The sequence below is a fragment of the Sturnira hondurensis genome, unplaced genomic scaffold (assembly GCF_014824575.4).
Source record: "Sturnira hondurensis isolate 20B ecotype Veracruz unplaced genomic scaffold, ASM1482457v3 Scaffold0010428, whole genome shotgun sequence".
Taxonomy (NCBI): Eukaryota; Metazoa; Chordata; class Mammalia; order Chiroptera; family Phyllostomidae; genus Sturnira; species Sturnira hondurensis.
Genome location: NW_028083059.1, coordinates 5,153,381 through 5,173,030, shown reverse-complemented (window position 1 = coordinate 5,173,030; position 19,650 = coordinate 5,153,381).

Genomic DNA, 19,650 nt, shown 5'->3' with positions numbered 1-19,650 from the left:
AGGTAGCAGGGAAGAACCTCTGGGACTGGATAAAAAGTAGTGATAGGCACATTGTTTTACATAGGTGGGTACAGAATAGTTGTTAACGCACTACCAATAACAAGGGATTTGTGGTCTCTGATGTGACTGCTTTGAGGTATCTGGATCTGGAAAAAGGAAAGATGAGGTTCCAAAGGGATGTTCATGATAAAAAGGCTCGATTAAGGTAAAAACCGTGCAGCCTATGATGTGACTGCCTGCCATGACCTGCTCTTAGTGAGAAAGTTTTTAGTTATGTCAGGTGTCTGAGTTTGTAAGGCCACCATCCGGGCCTCCCCTGAGCTTGTCAGTTTTAGGACATGGCCCCTCTTCATCCACACATCCCCCTTTTGGTCATCAGTCAATCCAAAGGATGCATTTGGTGGCCAGTCTTTCGGTTGGTTAACAAGTCCCATGGTGCTAGGAAGGCGCATTCCCAGGATGTCTCATTGTCAGTGTTTGTCTTGCTAAATGAACTATGGACCACTAGGGATGGGGCAAGATGGTAACCTTGGTTGGAAGTCTAGGCTGAATTTTTCTTAAAAGTGAAAAGTAGGTAAATGGGAGGCAGTCAGGTCCTATGGGCCTTCATTAAGGAAAACCCTCCGGGTCATTTCTAACCTATGAGCCATCACGATTCAAGTTTTGTTGCCTGTCTTACTTTCCTGTGTTTTTCCATCTAGTATAATCTTATAGCTTGAGGGCACACCATACACACACCTTTTCAGTTTTTACAATATGACCGTGAAATATGTTCCTAGTCACTATGGCTTATCTACTTCCAATTGAAGCACTCGGGTGCTGTTATTAATCTGGTTCCTGCTAGTGGTGCAATTAGAAGCTGTACCCATAAGTTTTAATTCGGGCAAAGGCAGTAAGAACACAATGCTGTAAATTACAGTTATCATCAGGAGGACGGTAAGAATTTTGTAAGTGAATTTCCTGTGCCTCAGCAGCAGTTACAGAGGGCCTTGTTTTTATAGCCATTTCATGCCGGGGTCCTCAAAGGATGGACAGTGCAGGTGACAAATGAAGAGTCAGACACCTGGTTGGATGCTGAAGGACAGCCATCTTCTGAGGGTCTGACCAAACTCGCTGAATTTGATTTAAGCTTTATTTTTTTAATTTTTATTTATTTTTAATATATTTTATTGATTATACCATTACAGTTGTTCTATTCCCCTCCACGCTGCACCCCCCTCCCCCACCATTCCCCCTTTAGTTTTTGACCATGTGTCTCAAGTTCTTTAGATTCTATATTTCCCCTACTATTCTTGCCCTCCCCCTATCTATTTTCTACCTACTGTCTATGCTATTTTCTGTACCTTCCCCCGCTTCTCCTCCTCCCACTCCTCTGTTGCTAACCCTCCATGTGTTCTTCATTTCTATGGTTCCGCTCCTGATCTAGCTGTCCTCTTGGTTTGCTTTTTTTTCAGGTGTGGTTGTTAATAACTGTCAGTTTTCTGTCCTTTCACTGTTCATATTTTTTATCTTCTTTTTCTTAGATAAATCCCTTTAACATCTCATATAATAAGGGCTTGGTGATGATGAACTCCTTGAATTTGCCCTTATCTGAGAAGCACTTTATCTGTCCTTCCATTCTAAATGAAAGCTTTGCTGGATAAAGCAATCTTGGATGTAGGTCTTTAGATTTCATGACTTGGAATACTTCTTTCCAGCCCCTTCTTGCCTATAAGGTCTCTTTTGAGAAATCCGCTCACAGTCTGATGGGCACTCCTTTGTAGGTGACTGTCCCCTTATCTCTTGCTGCTTCTAGGATTCTCTCCTTCATTTTAATCTTGGCTAATGTAATTATGATGTGCCTTGGTGTGTTCCTTCTTGGGTCCAACTTCTTTGGGACTCTCTGAGCTTCCTGGATTTCCTGGAAGTCTATTTCCTTTGCCAGACTGGGGAAGTTCTCCTTTATTATTTGTTCAAATAAGTTTTCCACTCGTGGCTGTTTCTTTCCCCCTTCTGGTACCCCTATAATCCGGATGTTGGAACGTTTAAAGATGTCCTGGAGGTTCCTAAGCCTCTCCTCATTGTTTTGAATTCTTGTTTCATTCTTTTCTGGTTGGATGTTTTGTTCTTCCTTCTGGTCCACTCCATTGATTTGAGTCCCAGTTTCCTTTCCATCACTATTGGTTTCCTGGACATCTCCCTTCATTTCAATTAGTTTAGCCTTCATATGTTCCTCTAATTTGTGACTATAATCAACCAGTTCTGTGAGCATCCTGATGACCAGTGTTTTGAACTGTGCATCTGAGAGGTTCGCTATTTCTTTGTCACTTAGAGTTATCGGCTCTGGGGCTTTGAGTTCTTCTTGAGCCATATTTTGGACTGTTAATGCCTGTTACATATGAGGAGCGGAGCCCTACGTGTTCACCAGGGTGGGGCAACTCAGTCGCTGGGTTGTGATGCTATATGTGGGGGCGGGGTCAAAGGAAAGCAATGGTGGTCCCCTCTGCTGCCTCCTGCCACTGGGGCCGTGCGGTCCGTCTCACTGCTCACTCCTCTGCTGGTTTATCTGTGCACAAATGTGTGACTGTGGTCAGCCTGCCCCCCCCCCCCCCCTCACTGGGTCTGCACTGCTGCCTTGGCTCGGGGGATCCCTCCTGCCTGACCCTGCTCCGCTGCTGCCTCCGCCCCTCTTACCGGTCCCAGTTGAAAGGTTCGTTGTCGGACTTCTGTATAGTTCAATTTTCTGTTCTTTGGCTGCGTTTTGTTTACTAAACCTTTGTTGTATTCAAACTTGATTGTGGGAGAAGGCACAGTGTTTCCACCTACGCCTCCATCTTGGCGGAAGTCCTGATTTAAGCTTTATTTTTATATGGATTGTTACATTTCATTAAAAAACAGGTGCATGGCATGATTAGTTAAGTAGAAGAAATCAATACAGGGGTAACTAGGGAAAATACAAGAAATTCCACAGGCTCAGTCATGTTACACAAAAGTCATTTTGACCAGGAGAGCTATCAGTCAGATAATTAGAAATAGCCGTATGTACAGAGTTTTAAATGTCTCACTGATGAATAAATGTTAATTTAGAATTTGGCATGGGTCAAAAGGATACACTAGACTAGATGGTGGTTATGCGAAATTCACTACAAGGCCTTTGTAGTGTCTGACTTAACTATCTTTCTGTCTAAAATGTTTCTTTATGTACTATGGACTCTGACTCCTTGGTAATGGTTTCTTCGTGCTTAGTTGGTAATAGCTAATCTTCTTCTGTTTCTTTGTCTGTCTAATTCTAATGAATATATATTCCTGTCCAAGGTCAAGGAGGAGCTGTTACTCATCAACTTTTAGACATTTGGGCTATTTCATTAGGGGGGATTTTGTTCTCTGGCCAAGAACTCATTTTGTACAACTTCATTGGAATTATGCGAATCATTGACCCTGAAATGCAGGTGTCTAAAAATTCCACCACCTATTAATTGCAAAAACAAACACGCAAGGAGAGAGAGACAGGAAATCCAGCCACAGTTGCCTCTGCTGTGCAGATGCATCTCATCTGTCCCAACTGTCAAGGGATGAGTGCTGGTCGGGTCCCGACAATTTCAGCTTCTATCAGAGTTAATATAGTTGTCTCTGTTGGGTTAGAGGGTAAGCATATTTCCATAATTGGGTTCTAGTGTTCATAAATGAAATTCCTTACTTCATAGTTCTTTCCCACTAACTTTCAACAACTTCCCTTGTTCTTAGTCTGTCTTTTTTCTCATTTAGAAGTGTCCACCTTATTAGAAAAAACTACTTTTAACTTCTCTCAAAAGTACATCCATCACACCATAGCTGGTGTGCCTCCGTTGGAGCATTGTACCATAAACCCAAAGTCACAGGTTTAGTTCCTGGTCAGGGCACATGCCTGGGTTGTGAGTTCCATCCCAGTGAAAGGCAACTGATCAATGTTTCTCTTTCACATCAAAGTTTCTCTTCTTCTCTCTCTCCATCCCTCTCTCCATCCTTTCCTTCCCCTCTCTCTAAAATTAATAATCATGTCCTTGGGTGAGGATTAAAAAAAAGAAATATATATATGCATTTCACCCTGGATGGTGTGACTCAGTGAATTGAGCACCAGCCTGTGAACCAAGAGGCTGCCATTTCGATTCCCAGTCAGGGCACATGCCTGGGTTGCAGGCCAGGTTCCTAACTGGGGGCATGCCAGAGGCAACCGATTAATATATCTCTTGCACATCAATGTTTCTTTCCCACTTTTTCTCCCTCTCATCCCCCCTCTCTAAAAATAAATAAATAAAAATCTTTAAAATATATATACATTTCTTGCCTTCCTTTTGTGATAATTTTTTTCTAAACTTTAAAGAAACCACAAAAAAGAGTATTATTGACAATGCATCTAGATTCCTAGGGCAGCTGGTGACTTTCATTAGGAGAAAGTCTGTGTTTATCATAAATTTCAGGTTGAGGAGCGCTGTAAGGAGAGCTTTTGGCCAAGGAAGATCAAAGGCTGAAAATTTGCCTAGCTGAGTTTTAATTGTACATTTACATGTTCTACCTATCCAGAGAAATGGGGGTGATAGGCGCAAAAAATTCTGTTGAATAAGCCAAATATTACATATAATTGAATTATTTGAGTCACTGTAAGCTAAGTAAAATGGGTCACTGTAATTAAGAGGGGGTTCCTCAATTGGGAATCATTTTTCCCTTTTTAAAAAATTATATTTTATTGATCATGTTATTAGAATTGTCCCAGTTTGTCCCCCTTTGCCCCCCTCCACCTAGCACCCCCCACTACCTCAGGCAATCTTTGTTCATGTACATGGCTCATGCATAGGTTCTTTGGTTATTCCGTTACCTATATGGCACTTTACATCCCCATGACTGTTCTGTACCTTCCTATTAGTACATCTTAATCCCCTCACCTCTTCACCCACTCCTCTACACCCCTCTCCCATCTGGCAACCATGAAAACATTCTTCATATCCATGATTCTGTCTGTTCTTGTTTGCATAGTTTGTTTTTTAGATTCAATTGTGTGTGTATGTGTATATGTATATGTATGTATGTGTATATATATATATATATATATATATATATCCATTTTATTGTTCATTATTTTGATTTTTTCTTAAATAAGCCCCTTTAATATTTCATATAATAATGGCTTGGTGATGATGAACTCTGTTAGTTTTTTCTTGTCTGAGAAGCTCTTTATCTGTCCTTCAATTCAAAATGATAGCTTTGCTAGATAGAGCAATTTTGGCTATAGGTCCTTGCTTTTTCATGACTTTAAATATTTCTTGCCAATTCCTTTTAGCCTGGAAAGTTTCTTTTGAGAAATCAGCTGACAGTGTATGGGGACTCCTTTGTAGGTAACTCTACTTTTCTCTTGCTGCTTTTAAGATTCTCTCTTTATCTTTAACCCTTGGCATTTTAGTTATGATGTATCTTGGCATGGTCCTCTTTAGGCCCAACTTGTTTGGGACTCACTCTGCTTCCTGGACTTGCATGTCTATTTCCTTCACCAAATTAGGGAAGTTTTTTATTACTTTTTCAAATAGGTTTCCAATTTCTTGCTTTTTCTCTTCTCTTTCTGGCACCCCTATGAGGCAAATGTTGGACCCCTTGAAGTTGTCCCAGAGGCTGCTTATACTACTCTCATTTTTTAAAATTATTTTTTCTTCTTGTTTTTCTGATTGGTTGTTTTTTGGTTCCTTATGTCTCAAATAATTGATTTGATTCTAGGCTTAATCCACTCTACTGTTTTCTCCTTGTAAATTATTCCTTATTTCAATTAGTGCATCCTTTGTTTCTGAATGGATCTTTCTTATGCTGTTGAGGTTTTCACTGAGTTCCTTGAGCATCCTTATAACTAGTGATTTGAACTCTGATAAGCATCCAATAGATTGCTTATCTCCATTTTGTTTAGCTCTTTTTCTGGAGTTTTGACCTGTTCTTTCATTTTGGCCATGCTTCTTTGTTTCCTAATTTTGGCAGCCTCCCTGTGTTTGTTTCTATGTATTAGGTAGAGCTGCTATGAATTCTCTATCTTGGTAGCATGACCTAATGTAGTAGGTGTTCTGCAGGGTCCAGTGGCACAACATCCCCTATCACCCAAGCTATGTACTCAAGGTGTGCCCTTGTGTGGGCTGAGTACATCCTCCTTTTGTAGTTCAGCCTTGATTGCTGTGGGTAGGTCAATGGGAGGCATTTACCCAGGGAAGTCAGCTACAAGGACTGGCTGTGACCACTGACCACCAATCTCTATCCTCTGTGGAGGATCATCATCCAGGAGTTCAGTGGTGGTGCTTCAGTGTGGTCTGTAGCTGCCCAATAGCTGTACAGGCTCTGGGGTTTCCTGGATGGTGCAAGCCAAGCTCAGCCCCCACCTGTAGTTTGCCCGAGGCCACATTTCCTATGCTATAAAGCAATCTGAGATGGCTGCTACTTGTGATGGGCTTGGAGATTCCCAGGACAAGCCAAGCTGTGAATCTAGGCTGATTGCTGCTAGTGCCAGGCCTGGGGCAACTTAGCAAGAGGTACAAGGGCTTGGGGCTCACTGAGGCTTACTGTTGCTTGTTTCATAGGATTTAGAAAGTTGTGAAGCATGAGAGAAGACCAGGCATTAATATGGAAAACCAGCTTGGGTGGGCCTTGGTTAGGGCAGAGTCACTGGGGATCTCCAGGGCAGGGCAAGCAGTGTTAGCTAAGTTGATGGAGTCTCAGATATGACATCAACCCGCCAGCTCTATGGCTCTGTTGGGAGATGGTTAAAAAAAGGGCCAGTCATCTCTGCCCACATTTCTGTCTGGGAGAAAGCTGTTCCTGAGCTGTCATCTTAATGCCAGATACTTCCGTTTCTCTCTGCATATCATTGGTGCTGTTCAAGCTGCTACTCCAGCACTGGAGCTCAGAGAGAATGAGTCTGAGGTAAGTCTATATGTGGGTTCTGTAAGAGGACTTGCTTGGGCCTCTAGAAGTTTTTTCCACCAACCCCATCCCCACTTGGTGTTTCCAGCTGGAAATTGTGAAGACTTATCTTGCTGGCACTGGAACCCTCAGTTGGGGGGCCTGGTGTGGGTCTGGAACTTTCTGCTCTCAAGCTATCCCTCTCGAAGTTTTATCCACCACACATGGCTGTAGGACCAGCCCTTTCCACGCCTCTTCCCTTTCTACCAGTCTGGATGGATGTGGTTTCTTTCATTCCAGAGTTGTCATACTTTCATTCAAGTTGATTTCTGACAGTTTTGAGCAATGGTTGTTCTATATTTTAGTTGTAATTTTGATGTGGCTGTGTGAAGAGGTGAGCTATGTTTGCCTTGTGGCCATCTTGACCACAAGTCTCAATCTATTTTTTTATAATAATTTACCTACCATTAACATAGCTGCAAGGGAATCCTCTCAACCCAAACAAAATTATAACTAACACATATTTGTATTTTTAAGATGGTGGCACTTAGATAAAATCCCACTACCACACCTTGATTTAAAGGAGGTGGGAAATGTCTGTGGGACCCATGGAATGATTTTTCAGGGTTATATTCAATAGATAGAACATGTGTTATACACTGTATAACTAGCCACACTAGCAATAATTTCATTTACTTCATGAAATCATCTTTTAGGACTTTAATGTTTTAGCTCATGTGCATGTTAAAATATAGTTATTAAGCCTTTATAGGTAGGATTGGTTTTTGATTGGGTCCAAGCTGTATCTGTTTGCCTGGGACAAAGATTCCCCCTCTGTTGCCATATTCTTCTTCCTCTGCAGCTGTCTGTCAGAACTATAAAAGAAAGTCTTTTATTGATTTAAGGAGAAGCAAGGAACATTCTTTGCTGAATAATTTGGCTGTTTAGTGCTGCCTATCTAACTGCAACATCAGCTAAATGATTTCCTTTCACTTTAGATAGCTCTGGAATTTTGATAATTGCCGATTGTTTCTATTCCTGCATGACACGTAATAATTTTGCAACCTAATCTCCATTCTTTATGGGTTGCCCTTGTCACCAAAATGCAGGTGCAGCTGCCTGCCACTACCAAATCCAGTACTTGAGAGGTAGGTGCTAAAATAAAGGGAAGTGGTTTATTTTCAGGTGCCAGCCTCCTGGAAGATGGGGGCTCAGGTCTCATGCCCACATCCTGAGAAGATGGAGGACTCACATCTCAAAGCCCATCTCCACCTCTCAGTGGAGGCAGAGGTTTTTATAAGGAGGGAGAGAGGAACAGAACAAAGAAATCAAGGGATATGTTGAAAAATTCCCTAGATGAAGGCTAGCACAGCCCATTCTGATAAGGCAAGTGATGAACTGGTGTGCATTATCTTAAGTCATCCTGGTTTCATGTCATCCCAGCTTCAGGTCATCCTGGTTCCATGCTTGAAGGTCAGCAAATCTCTGGAATCTGGGATGCGTGAAGGTCAGAGTCTTCATCTTTTGAAGTTAGTTCCTAGGATTCTTATATAAACATCCTGTTTATCTACAAGATATATATTAGTCAGAGTCCGCACTTACTGAAACAATGTCAAAAGAATTGTGGGGTGGGTTACAATTTCCCACAGTTACAATTTTGGAATGTTACAAATCCCCACAGTCAATTTTTCTTCCATTTCTGTGGAAGTTAGATTGTTGTAGCCAAAACATTTCCGAAAACTAGAAAAATTTAGGGTCCAGTTTAATTCAAAGGGGAAAAATAAAATTTTACAGAGAATTCACTGAATTAGAGTCTAATTTCCATAATTATGTGTAATAGATTTTACTGAAACACAATTTTTGTCCTAAGTCACCCTCATTGTTTTCAAAAGGCAAAATTCAGACCACCGATTCATTAAATGCATTAAGCCCAGTTTCAATATGGCCTGATTATATGCATAAACACAACAGGAATAACAACTGATTGTGTGGGCTATCTTAAATCTACTTTGCTAGAATGTTATCAGGAAATTTTCAGCCTGAGCTTTAGTTAGCTTCATAGGGTGGAAAAGCCAAGCTGTGCTGTTGCTATACAGGATTTGTCTGCAATACCTACAGATTTGGGTCAATTCCTCCAGTTCTCAAGGTCCTCAGGGTCCGCTTCAGCTTCTTCCTTGTCGTCTCCCAGGAAAGCTGCCTTTGCTCTTTACCTTCAAAGACTGCCACAAATCAAATGAAGAAGCAAGGTACCAGGCCATTTCTCTGACGGGCTTTTACCAGTTGCAGTCAGTCTATTTTTTAAAACTTTTTGTTGACGTCCAGGGTCTAGGCATGTCTGTGAATCTTTTTTAGTAATTCTGTTGCTTTTGCTGCCAGGAACCAGTAGGTATATTAATTGCAATAGGTCAGAGTAGCCAGGTTTACATATTCTAACAGTTAAGTTAAATTTCTTTGTGAACCCATCAGGCTACCAGAGAAAGTAGGAGACATTTTAAGGAAGATTGCTTAATTCCATTCTAGTCCAAGAAACATATGCAATTGCTGGTTCCCCTCTGTCTGAGACCAGCTTTTCTCCAAAAGCAGCTGCTAAAATTCCTGGGTTATTCTTGTCTGAATTCCTATTTTCTTTTTCCCCAGGTCAGTAGGGAGTGGTAAATGGAGGAGATATAGAAGATACGGAAGAGATAAGGGGAAGGAGAAAGGGAGGAGGAGGGCAGGTCTTGACAAGGAAGCTCAGAGAGCCAATGTAATGGAGGAACTACATGCATAAGTGCAAGCAATGAGGAGTTGGCATGTATCAGTTTCAGAAGCCTCCTTTACTTCAGAGACAGTTTCAAAAATTTCCTATTAACTTCTTTTTTAAAAAATAATTTATCTGTACTCCTAGAAGCTTTTAATTTCCAAATCAATATATGCTTCCCGTTTATTCAGTTTAGTTTTAGAGCTGGCATTTTCTAATTTTGTATGCAAAAAATTAATTTAGGTGCTGAAAGAAAATTGCATTTTGGCCATTCTAAGGTATTATCATTTCCAGTTAAATCTTCCCATTTCTGTAAAGTACTTGTAACTCAAGGCTTCCTACCGGGAGTATTGATGAGGGCCGAGGTCTGGGAGTTTCTGGCCACGGAAGTACAATTTCTCGTGTTAATTTTACTTTTTTGTTGGGATCTGTGGAGGTTGTACTTCAGACTCTCAGAAAGCAATTTCAACTGAAAAGCCAAAATTAAAAACCAGCCACCCATTTTTTCCCTGCAGTCACATCTTAGTCTGGGTTTTTTCAACCTTTACTCTTAGTTCTATTTTGAGGATTTTAAAGACAGCTCAAATAGAATCATTGCAGGTTTGATTACCAGTCAGGGCACATGCCTGGGTTGATGTTTCTCTCCCTCTCTTTCTGCCTCACTTCTCCTTTCTCAAATACATAAATAAATCAATATAAAAATTTGGTCCTTCTCAAAGAACCACACACATAAAATTCCAATTGCATAATAAACCTAAATTACCCCATTTAAGTTAGTGAAGCTTAAACAGTTACAAATGTCTGGACTGAATCCTGACTTTAGTATTGTTACCTGAAACCAAATCATAGGTCATACAATAGAGAACCTCCCAGACCTGTTTCTGCATGTGGTTTAACACCCGGCGCACATCAGCGTATACTAGCAGAGCAAGGTCACGAAACTGCATTCCACCTTCCAATCATCGTACTTGGTTTTGATTCTAGAAGTTAAACTCACTCACCAGTATTTCAAAGGGCCCTTCATTTATTAATTCCCACTTAGATTTCAACACACACTTGAACATTAACTTGTCATAATCTAGCACAATGTCAGTGAGTTTCATGACTTGACACAAATACAGTCATTTGGCTTCGTAGTCATTCAAAGTTGCAACATCGACTGTGACTGTCATGGATTCATTTGCTTATGAAATGGTTGAGGAAATACCAGGTTGAGGTTTACAAATAAAGTTGTATCAGTTGAATGCCTCTATTGCTTAACAGCAAGTGAATAATGCATTACTGAATAAAAGTCTTCATAGCGATCTATGCTCAGGTCTGTCAGAGTGGCTCCCGTTTTCTGATTTGGTGAGGCAGCCTGAGGCTTTTAGAATGCTCCATGCCTGCTGCTGACATGCTTCTAGCCACAGAAATAATATGCAGACTTTCAACCCAACTTACCAAGTTCTCATGGTTCAAGTTATAACTTAACTTAACAATAATTCAGTAAACATTTTCAAAGAATAAATAATATTATTATTTAAAATTTTAAATAATGTCGACATCAATATAAATAAACTTACTAACTTCTGCTGAAAGTTTTCATTCAAGTGTGTTTGATTCTACATACTATTCAACATGAATAATGTGAATATTTCTAGAAAACAACGCGGTCTTACTTTCCATCTTCACCTCCCTCCGCCCTGTCGTTTTAGTAAGGTGAGGGAGATATTGTATCTCCCTTGTAAGAGCAAAAGTCTTCTTACTGACCCTCCAGCCTGTAGGGCAAAGACAGAGCCATCCCTGCTCTGCCACATACAGCATTTGTGAGCATCATAAAGTGATTGCTGCTTTGCGTCAGTAAATTGGGGCGGCTTGTTCAATAGCAGTAGATAATTGGAACCAGTGAGAGACCCTTCACAAAGAAAGAGGAGAGCAGTTTTGACGAGCTTTATATGCCTGCTAGCCATCTATGCCAGTATTGAGAGATGTGAGGGTAAGGGTCAGGGGAGAAGTTAGGTCTAGGAACATGGATTTAGCAATTATTTGTGTAAAGGTGATCATTGGAAAAGTAGGAGGTGAATCACCCGATGAGGCTCATACAGTTTAATAAGAGAGGAAAGTCTTCCCAAGCTGAGTTGCTTAGTTGGTTGGGGCGTTGTCCCCATACACCCAAAAGGTTGTGTGTTTGATTCCTGGTCAGGGCACATACGTAGGTTGCAGGTTCAGTCCCCACTTGTGAGTGGGTACAAAGGCAACCGATTGATGTTTCTCTCTCATGTCAATATTTCTTTCTCTCTTGTCTTCCTGTTGTCTCTCTCTAAAATCAATAAAGATATCCTTGGGTGAAAATTTAAAAAAAAATCAAAAACAAAAGTGAAAGGATAGTCAAAGACTAAACTTGGGGCAGAGAAATGAGCATGGGAAAAGGTGTCAGGGAAGGAGGCTAAGAAGCAGCTCATTGAATAAATGGAATAGAAAAGAAGGAAATTAAAGGGACAAGTTGGATGTGATTATAATAAGGGTTAAAACATTGCAATAGCTGTGCTTCTACAGAGAGGAGAAGATACACACTATGTATTAAATAATACATACTAATATAAGACAGAAAACTGTACTTGAACAAGAACTAAATAAAAATTAAAATTAAAAAACTAATACATACTATATATAATATGGTGGATAGATTAGGCATTCATTTTGTACTTTAAAGATATTTATTTATTTACTTATTCTTAGAGAGAGAAGAAGGGAGGGAGAGAGGGAGAGAAACATCAATTGTTTGCCTCTCCCACACCCCTAGCTGGGGACCTGACCCACTGCCCAGGCATGTGCCCTGAGAACCGAATCAGCAAGCTTTTGGTTTGCAGGCTGGCGCTCAATCCACGGAACCACACCAGCCAGGGCAAGTTCATATTTTAGACATAATCTTAGTCTTTAAATTGCCAAGGTCTTCTCAGGTACTAAAATTTAGGTAATAAAATTATTTCCACTAATATATCAGGTAGTGTGTCTAGCTTCTCAAATTGTATTTAAACATGACATTCTTTAAGTAGCCAGCAGGTGGAGCACGTTTACTCAAGAAAATCTAATTCTGGCTTGCTGGGTTTTGTTTTTTAAGGAGGATGGGGTGGGTGTGGAGGAAGAGAAAGTGAATGGGAAGTAGGGAGAGGGAGAAGGAAGAGGGGTGAGACGGAAAAAGCCAGAAAAAAAGGGAGACAGGAAGGAGAGAAGATGAGGGAGAATTGTTTGAGATCTCTCCACTGAAGTATGGTATTGTTGGTGGGATTATCTAAAGGAATTATCATGTACTTAATCAAACACTATTGACTATGATATTTAAATCTTGTCAAATGTCAAATGGCTTATGTTTCGTATATCTCTTTATTACAGAGAGACTCTGAAGCTGGTAGTGTTTATAACCCCAATAATGTTGAGTGTCTAAAGCAGGGGTCTTCATTTGAGTTCCTAGGCAGTTGCTGAATATGGGGAGGCTCCACCTGCGGCACCCACCCCCAGCTGCCACAGATGAGAATAAGTCTACCAAGACGTGATCTGCTTGAGGAGGAAAGGTGGCCAGTCTCTCAAAGGAGAAGGGCCAAGAGCCTTTTCCTCAATGTGCTTTTATTGGGTTCATTTTGCATAGGAATACAGGTAAAGCTCATTAATCATTGTCAGACAATAAGGATCAAACAATAGATAACAACTCTGAGGGCCTATTTTGGGTCAGGGTCAGATAGCTAAAGAGCTATATAAAGCTTTGAGGAACAAATTCACTTCTTGCTTGGACCCTTGTTTAATTGAGAGCATTCTAAACAAAGCAGGTTTCACAGGATTTTGCATATTCTTTCTTAGGCCTGATTGCCCTAGGGAATCCACCCTTTCCAGCACAGGGTGGTACCCACCATCAGCATTGTTTCCGGCTTAAAGCAGGCAGCCAAGAGATTAGGAGACAGAATGAAGACTCAGGCTATGTCATAGCCGAGGGGCAGGGGTCCATCACTCCCTTTTGCTATTGCCCCCCAAGTCCTTCCCTGGGGCCTCCATGTGATTGTGCCTATCTTAGGTCCATCCCCTCTTGGGGAATCTTACCCATTATTGACTAACTGATCAAGCATCGGGGGTCAGTTATGGATGAAGTAAAAGGAGCAGAAGTGGTGCCCCTGCCAGGGAGACAAGCTTTGTCTCCATAGTGGCTTATGGTCTGAAGGTCGCTCACTCAGCCTTAGCCATGGGGGGGCAGTTACTGCTCCTGAAATCAGGCAGGGCAGTTCCCAACAGCTGAACTGTGAATTAGGTGCTTGAAATCATTAGAAAGCATGTGCATTTTTCATAGAGCCCATAATGTTAATTTGACTCTCACATGGATGAATGATGCTGAAAAATTGAGGACTAGTATGTAAGTGGGAAAGATGCCCATACCCTGGGGGCAGCATGTGATGACTCAGTGAGGAAAGGTAAGGAAATATTTTTATACTTTCAAAGGTCCTATTTTTGTGCATAATTTAATTATTTGTCCATATTAAGTTAATACACTAATGCCTATATTTAATTCACAAATTAGCAAGGGTCCTTGGGGGTAAAAATTAGCAGTATGATCAAAAAACTTCAAAACTTGGTTATCCAAATATTGTATGTTTGTATACTTATAAGGACTAAAAATGAAAGCAGAGAAATCAGAAAAGAAAATATCTTGATAAAGCAGAGAAAAAAAACATAATAAAGCTGGAATTTCTTACTTTTGGTTAAAGTTACAGAGGAAGAAATAAAAATAAGCTTATTTCTCATCAGTTTTAGAGGGAACTAATGGATTCTGTCTAAAGAAATGGAGGACAAGATGTTAAGTATGTAATAATAAAGGCATTCACTAGAATAGAAATAGAAACCAGAATTATTCACAAAACTAAGAAACATGGAGCAAAGAAAAGCAACCCGTTGAGTAGTACATATAGCATGATTCCATCCATATAAAATTCAAAGGATGCAAGACTAGGTCATAAACTGTTTTTATTTCTCATTTTTTACATTTTTAGAAAAGTTAAATTTTTTATTTTTATAGGAAGGAGAGGAAGAGAAACATGAATGTGAGAGAGAAACACCAATTGGTTACCTTTCATATGTGTTCAAACTGGGGACCGAACCTGCAACCCAGTCATGTGCCCTGATGGGGAATCAAACCAGTGACCTTTTCTGCTTTGTGGGACAATGCCCAACCGAGCCACATGGGGCAGAATATATAGGCTGTTTTTAGGTAATGAAACTCTAATGAAAAACCAATGACAAACACAAATTCAGGTGAGGGGGGGAAAGGATTGAGGTAGGGTTTTAAGGTTCTTAATGTTTTTTTCTTGAGCTGGATTCTGGTATACAAGTGGCATTTTCAACATATCAATATATCAATAAAATAGTTCTTAATATCCTACTCATATTTTCTAAATGTTAATATGTAAGTACTTAATTATAAACCTTTTAACCCTAGAGCAGAAAAGCTCTTTGTCATCTACATGTACTTATTTCTGGGCTTCCTTGTTGTCATCCTAATGTGTGTTTCTTTAAAAATCAAATATTTTTCCCTATTATTAAATTAATGCCTATACTTTGTGGAAATTTTGGAAAATAAGCAGAAGTGTCAACAAGAAGGTAACCATCACATTTTATACCTCCACTCATAAATAACCATAACGACCCACTATTTTGGTGAATTTCTTTGTAGCTCCTTCATGCATATTTGAATACAGATGAATCATACTGTATGTATAATTTTGTATGCTAATCCCCTCACCCTTAAGTTTATATATTAAGCATTTCCTCTTTTTATAAAAACTTCTAAATGCAGAAGACAGGCTGAGATTGAAAATAGGGTGTTTCTTGAAAGTAAGCAACATACTGGTGGATCTATACACCATTTCCCGCCCTCCTCCTCCAAGGGAATTTGGCTTCCAGATCCTCAGGAGATCCAAGGGCTCTTTTCTAGAAAACTGTTTCCAGAATGGTTCTAGAGAAAAAAACAAAAGAGTTACCACTGGAAGCTTTGCTGTTTTCAACAGGAAATGATTAGCTCTTTACTTTGCTCCCTTCTCATTCTACCTCCAGAGCTTTCAGTCTAGTGTTTAGTGCCTTTTTAAAGGAATAGATTATCAGATATTTATGGGCAAATCTCCAAATATAAGAGAAAGGCGGGGGGGTGAGGGGGAGAAAGAAATAGCAAAGAGATACCAGGAATACCTCTAGTTAATATCCTTTGACAAACAACAGATTAAATTTATGATTTAGAAGATAGACTAATAGATTTTAAAATGGTTGTTTCTGGAGAGTAGAACTGGGTAGTGAATACAAATGAGACAGAGAATTGCTGGCTTTCTTTATAAGTCTTTACTACTGTTTGATTTTTTAAAAAACTGTAAACATTTATTAGATTAATGAAATCTTAAAATGTAAAGGCCATGGATTTTTTTCAGATCTCGAAACATTGTTTTGATCATGCATGTTTTCCCATCACATTGATTTTTATTTAATCAGAAAGAACTTTCCATTTAGTTACATTATTTTTTTATCATGAATTGCCATTACTTTATCACTTTCTGAAAACCTCTTCCTGTTTTTAACCTTACTGTTAAGACTAATGAAATGCAGAATCTAACTAGTTCTAACTTGAAGAGGTCACATATGCTTAGAGAACTACTTAACAGATTCTAATAATTATTCGAAATTCATAGAACTTTATGTGTGGAACTCAAGTATCTTTTTTATCTATGCTAATAAGTAAAATTATTGTTCCCCAAATTCAATCTAAATAGTCACAATTTTCATATACATTTGGCACAGGTGTGACTGAGAAGGGATTAGGATTGGGAAAGGATTTCAGAGGGTGGGTGCTGGACAAAGTCCCATCTGTGCGACCTCTCAAATCTCCTGTTTGGCAGTTTAGAAGTTACATTTATCACTGACCAGCTAACTACTTGAACACTGTTCCTGGGGTTAAAAAGCAACCCTCTAGCTCAACCACAGAGGCATCTCATGAGTTACAGAGGAACTTGAGCATATTTGTGCTAGTGAAGAAACCTATAAAAAAACCTGTTTTATAGCTCTACTTTACATTTTTTTTCCAAATGGTATTTTAGTGACAACTTGAAGGATTTGCTACCAGTGGCTGAAAAACCTCAATGTGGCTTGGAAATCACTAGAATAGGGAAATGAAAGGAGAGCTACCCAATTAAAGTACAAAAACCCACACCCCCTCACTGTTTTCCCTTGATCCCCACCAACTTAGAGGAAGTTCGGTGGAAGGATGAGCCAGTCTGATGCCTGGAGAGGCTGTCTGGCCTCCTCCACAAGCTACTGGCTGCCACTTCAGTGTCAATATTGCTTTGTGGTCAGATGGCAAAGGTACAGCACACGTGAGCAAAGAGATAAGATTAAAGGACACCTTCGGTTCAGGTCCTTTGCCCATTTTTTAATTGGATTGTTTGTCTTCCTGGTGTGGAGTTGAAGGAACACGTGCAAAGGACTCATAGACAAAGACAATGCAGGGGCCAGGGTGGCGCGGGAGAAGGCTGAGGTGGGGGTGAGTAGGTCAAGGGAGAGTAAAGGGGGAAAAGTGGGGACACCTGTAATTGAAGAAGACTAAAAAAACTTAAAACAAAACAAAAACTAAAGGATACTTTCTGTTTAGCAAAAATGACTTACCAGATGAAGGAGAATGCTTCTTCCTCAGTGTTGTTAAATGGTTTGGTTTTCAACCGGCCAAGTTCTTATGTGGGGAGATAGGGTGAAATCCTTTCATTCTTACTCTACTTTTGGGATGTAGCTTTCTGAGTTCACGGTTGTTTGTTCCTCATAATTTTTTAGTGCCTTGCAATAATCTTAAAGTCAGAAATGGATTAACTCCTCTTATGGCGATAGCATGAAATTATATCTGAATTTTTATTAATTCAAAAATAAATTAGAGTTAGAGGTATACACATTTTGAAAGCTATATGTACAAAGATGACAGAGCATCGTGTTATCATTACTTATATGTTTCATCTTTGGATCCTTCAATTTCCTCCTATCGGAAAATATTTTAATTATATAAATCTCATACTAATACAAAATTCATTTTTCCTCTTTTTCAGTGCACAGTTTCCGACTCTCACACACTCTCTGGTTTGATGTTTTGTCCTCTGGATTGACTTTAACAGTTCCCGTTCTGTCACTGAAACACATTCCCTTGGGCAAACACTTGGACACCTATTGCATATCTTTTAAAATGTCAAGTCACTTATTATCTAACTCCCCTTATCATTTTATTTATAGCTTTGGATAATTCATATGTTCTTTTCTCATATGTGGAAATCTAAATCTAGTCTTACATAATTGCTTCAAATGATGAGAAGCTATTTATTTATTTATACTTCTAAAAAGGAATTAAGGTGATTTATAATAACACATACAATATAATGGGATGGATCCAGTTAAAGTAAAGAAAGTTAGAAAAGGGAAACTACTATTGAGAACTTAAAAGAAATGAAGAGTGAGTTCAATAGTCAAACACTTTTCAAATAAAGGCGCAGTTTGGTCTGGTGCTATATTCCTGGTTTTTGTTTACCAGTGTCAAGTCCCCTCAACGCAGCCCAAGGGCTACATTTCCCTTGTATGAGCCAGGGTTCCCCAGAGAAATTGAACAAATAAATTATCTATCATCTATCTATCTATCTATCTATCTATCATCTATCTATCATTATCATCATCATCTGTCTATTTATATTAAGGAATTAGATCATACAGTTATTGAGGCTGGCAAGTCTAAAATCAGCGGCTCAAGACCTGAGGCTGAGAGGGGCTGGAGACCTAGGGAACAGCCGATGCTGCAGTTCAAGTTCTAATGAAGGAGGTGTACTGCAGAATTTCCCCTTGCTCAGGGGAGATCTGTCTTTTGTCCTTCAGCCCTTTAGCTGATTGGAGGAGGCCTACCCGCATTGTGCAGGGCAATCTGCTTTACTCAAAGTCTATTTATTTAACCATCAATGCCACTAAAAACCATACTCACAGAAACATCCAAAATATTTTTTTTTTCCAAAATAATTTTTGACCACATGTCTGGGTACTGAGACACAGCCAGTTTCACACATAAAATGGACCATCATACCGCCGAAGACTGCTCTTTGCCTTTACCCTCCACTGGCCTGATTTTTTGTTTTTTTGTTTTTTGAACATGCCCGTTTTCCATTTTCCCCTATTCCATGAAGCTTCTTTTGGTCCTTTTTTCTCAGGCTGAAGAAACAGATTTCCAAAGAGGCCATTAGTCCACCAGTTTGTATTTCAGGATCGGGTGAAGTTCTCTACTTTGTTGGTGGTCAACAAGTGCTTGTGAGTAGGCACATGGGTTATCTGGGGTTTCTTTCTAACCTCTCTTTCAAAGACCCTGCCCCCACCCCTTAGCCCTTTGTAAAAATTCTTTACATTGTTAAAGGCTATCATGAACCATCACTTCTGCTAAAGGGTTCTACAGTAGCCAGTAGCTTCAGTAGCCCAGCCCACATCTTCTGGTTGCTAATGATGCCAGTACATAGGGGTGTGGCTTTAACAGTTTGCTTTAATTCCTAATGAGGATGACACAGTAGGACGGGTCCTGGGAAAAGTCTCCCGGGGCCTAGCAGTCCAGTGTGTCTCTGCTACTAGAAGGGATCATTTTCCATTTCTTCACCTCTTGTTCCTGGGAAGAATAGAGTCAGACTACAGTCAGGGGCTTGGGGGATGAGCCACTCTTTCTGGCAAGATTTCGAAGCTTGTGAGGAAAAATAACTCTCTAGCTTTCTTTCAACAAGGAAAACAAAAACAAAAACCAAGTAAAAAATAAGGCAAATAAGTGGCAAAATAAAAATATTATAGAGAGAGACTCAGATATAAGTTTCATTTAACCAGCCATCACAGAACACGTAAATGTATAACATCCAGTTCTGAAACCTTTTAGAATATTTCCCCGTGGTCCAAGCCCAGATCTCCGACCAGTCGCACCTGTGTGATCTAGGGGGCGCCATAGAGACTCGACTCAAATTACCTCATTG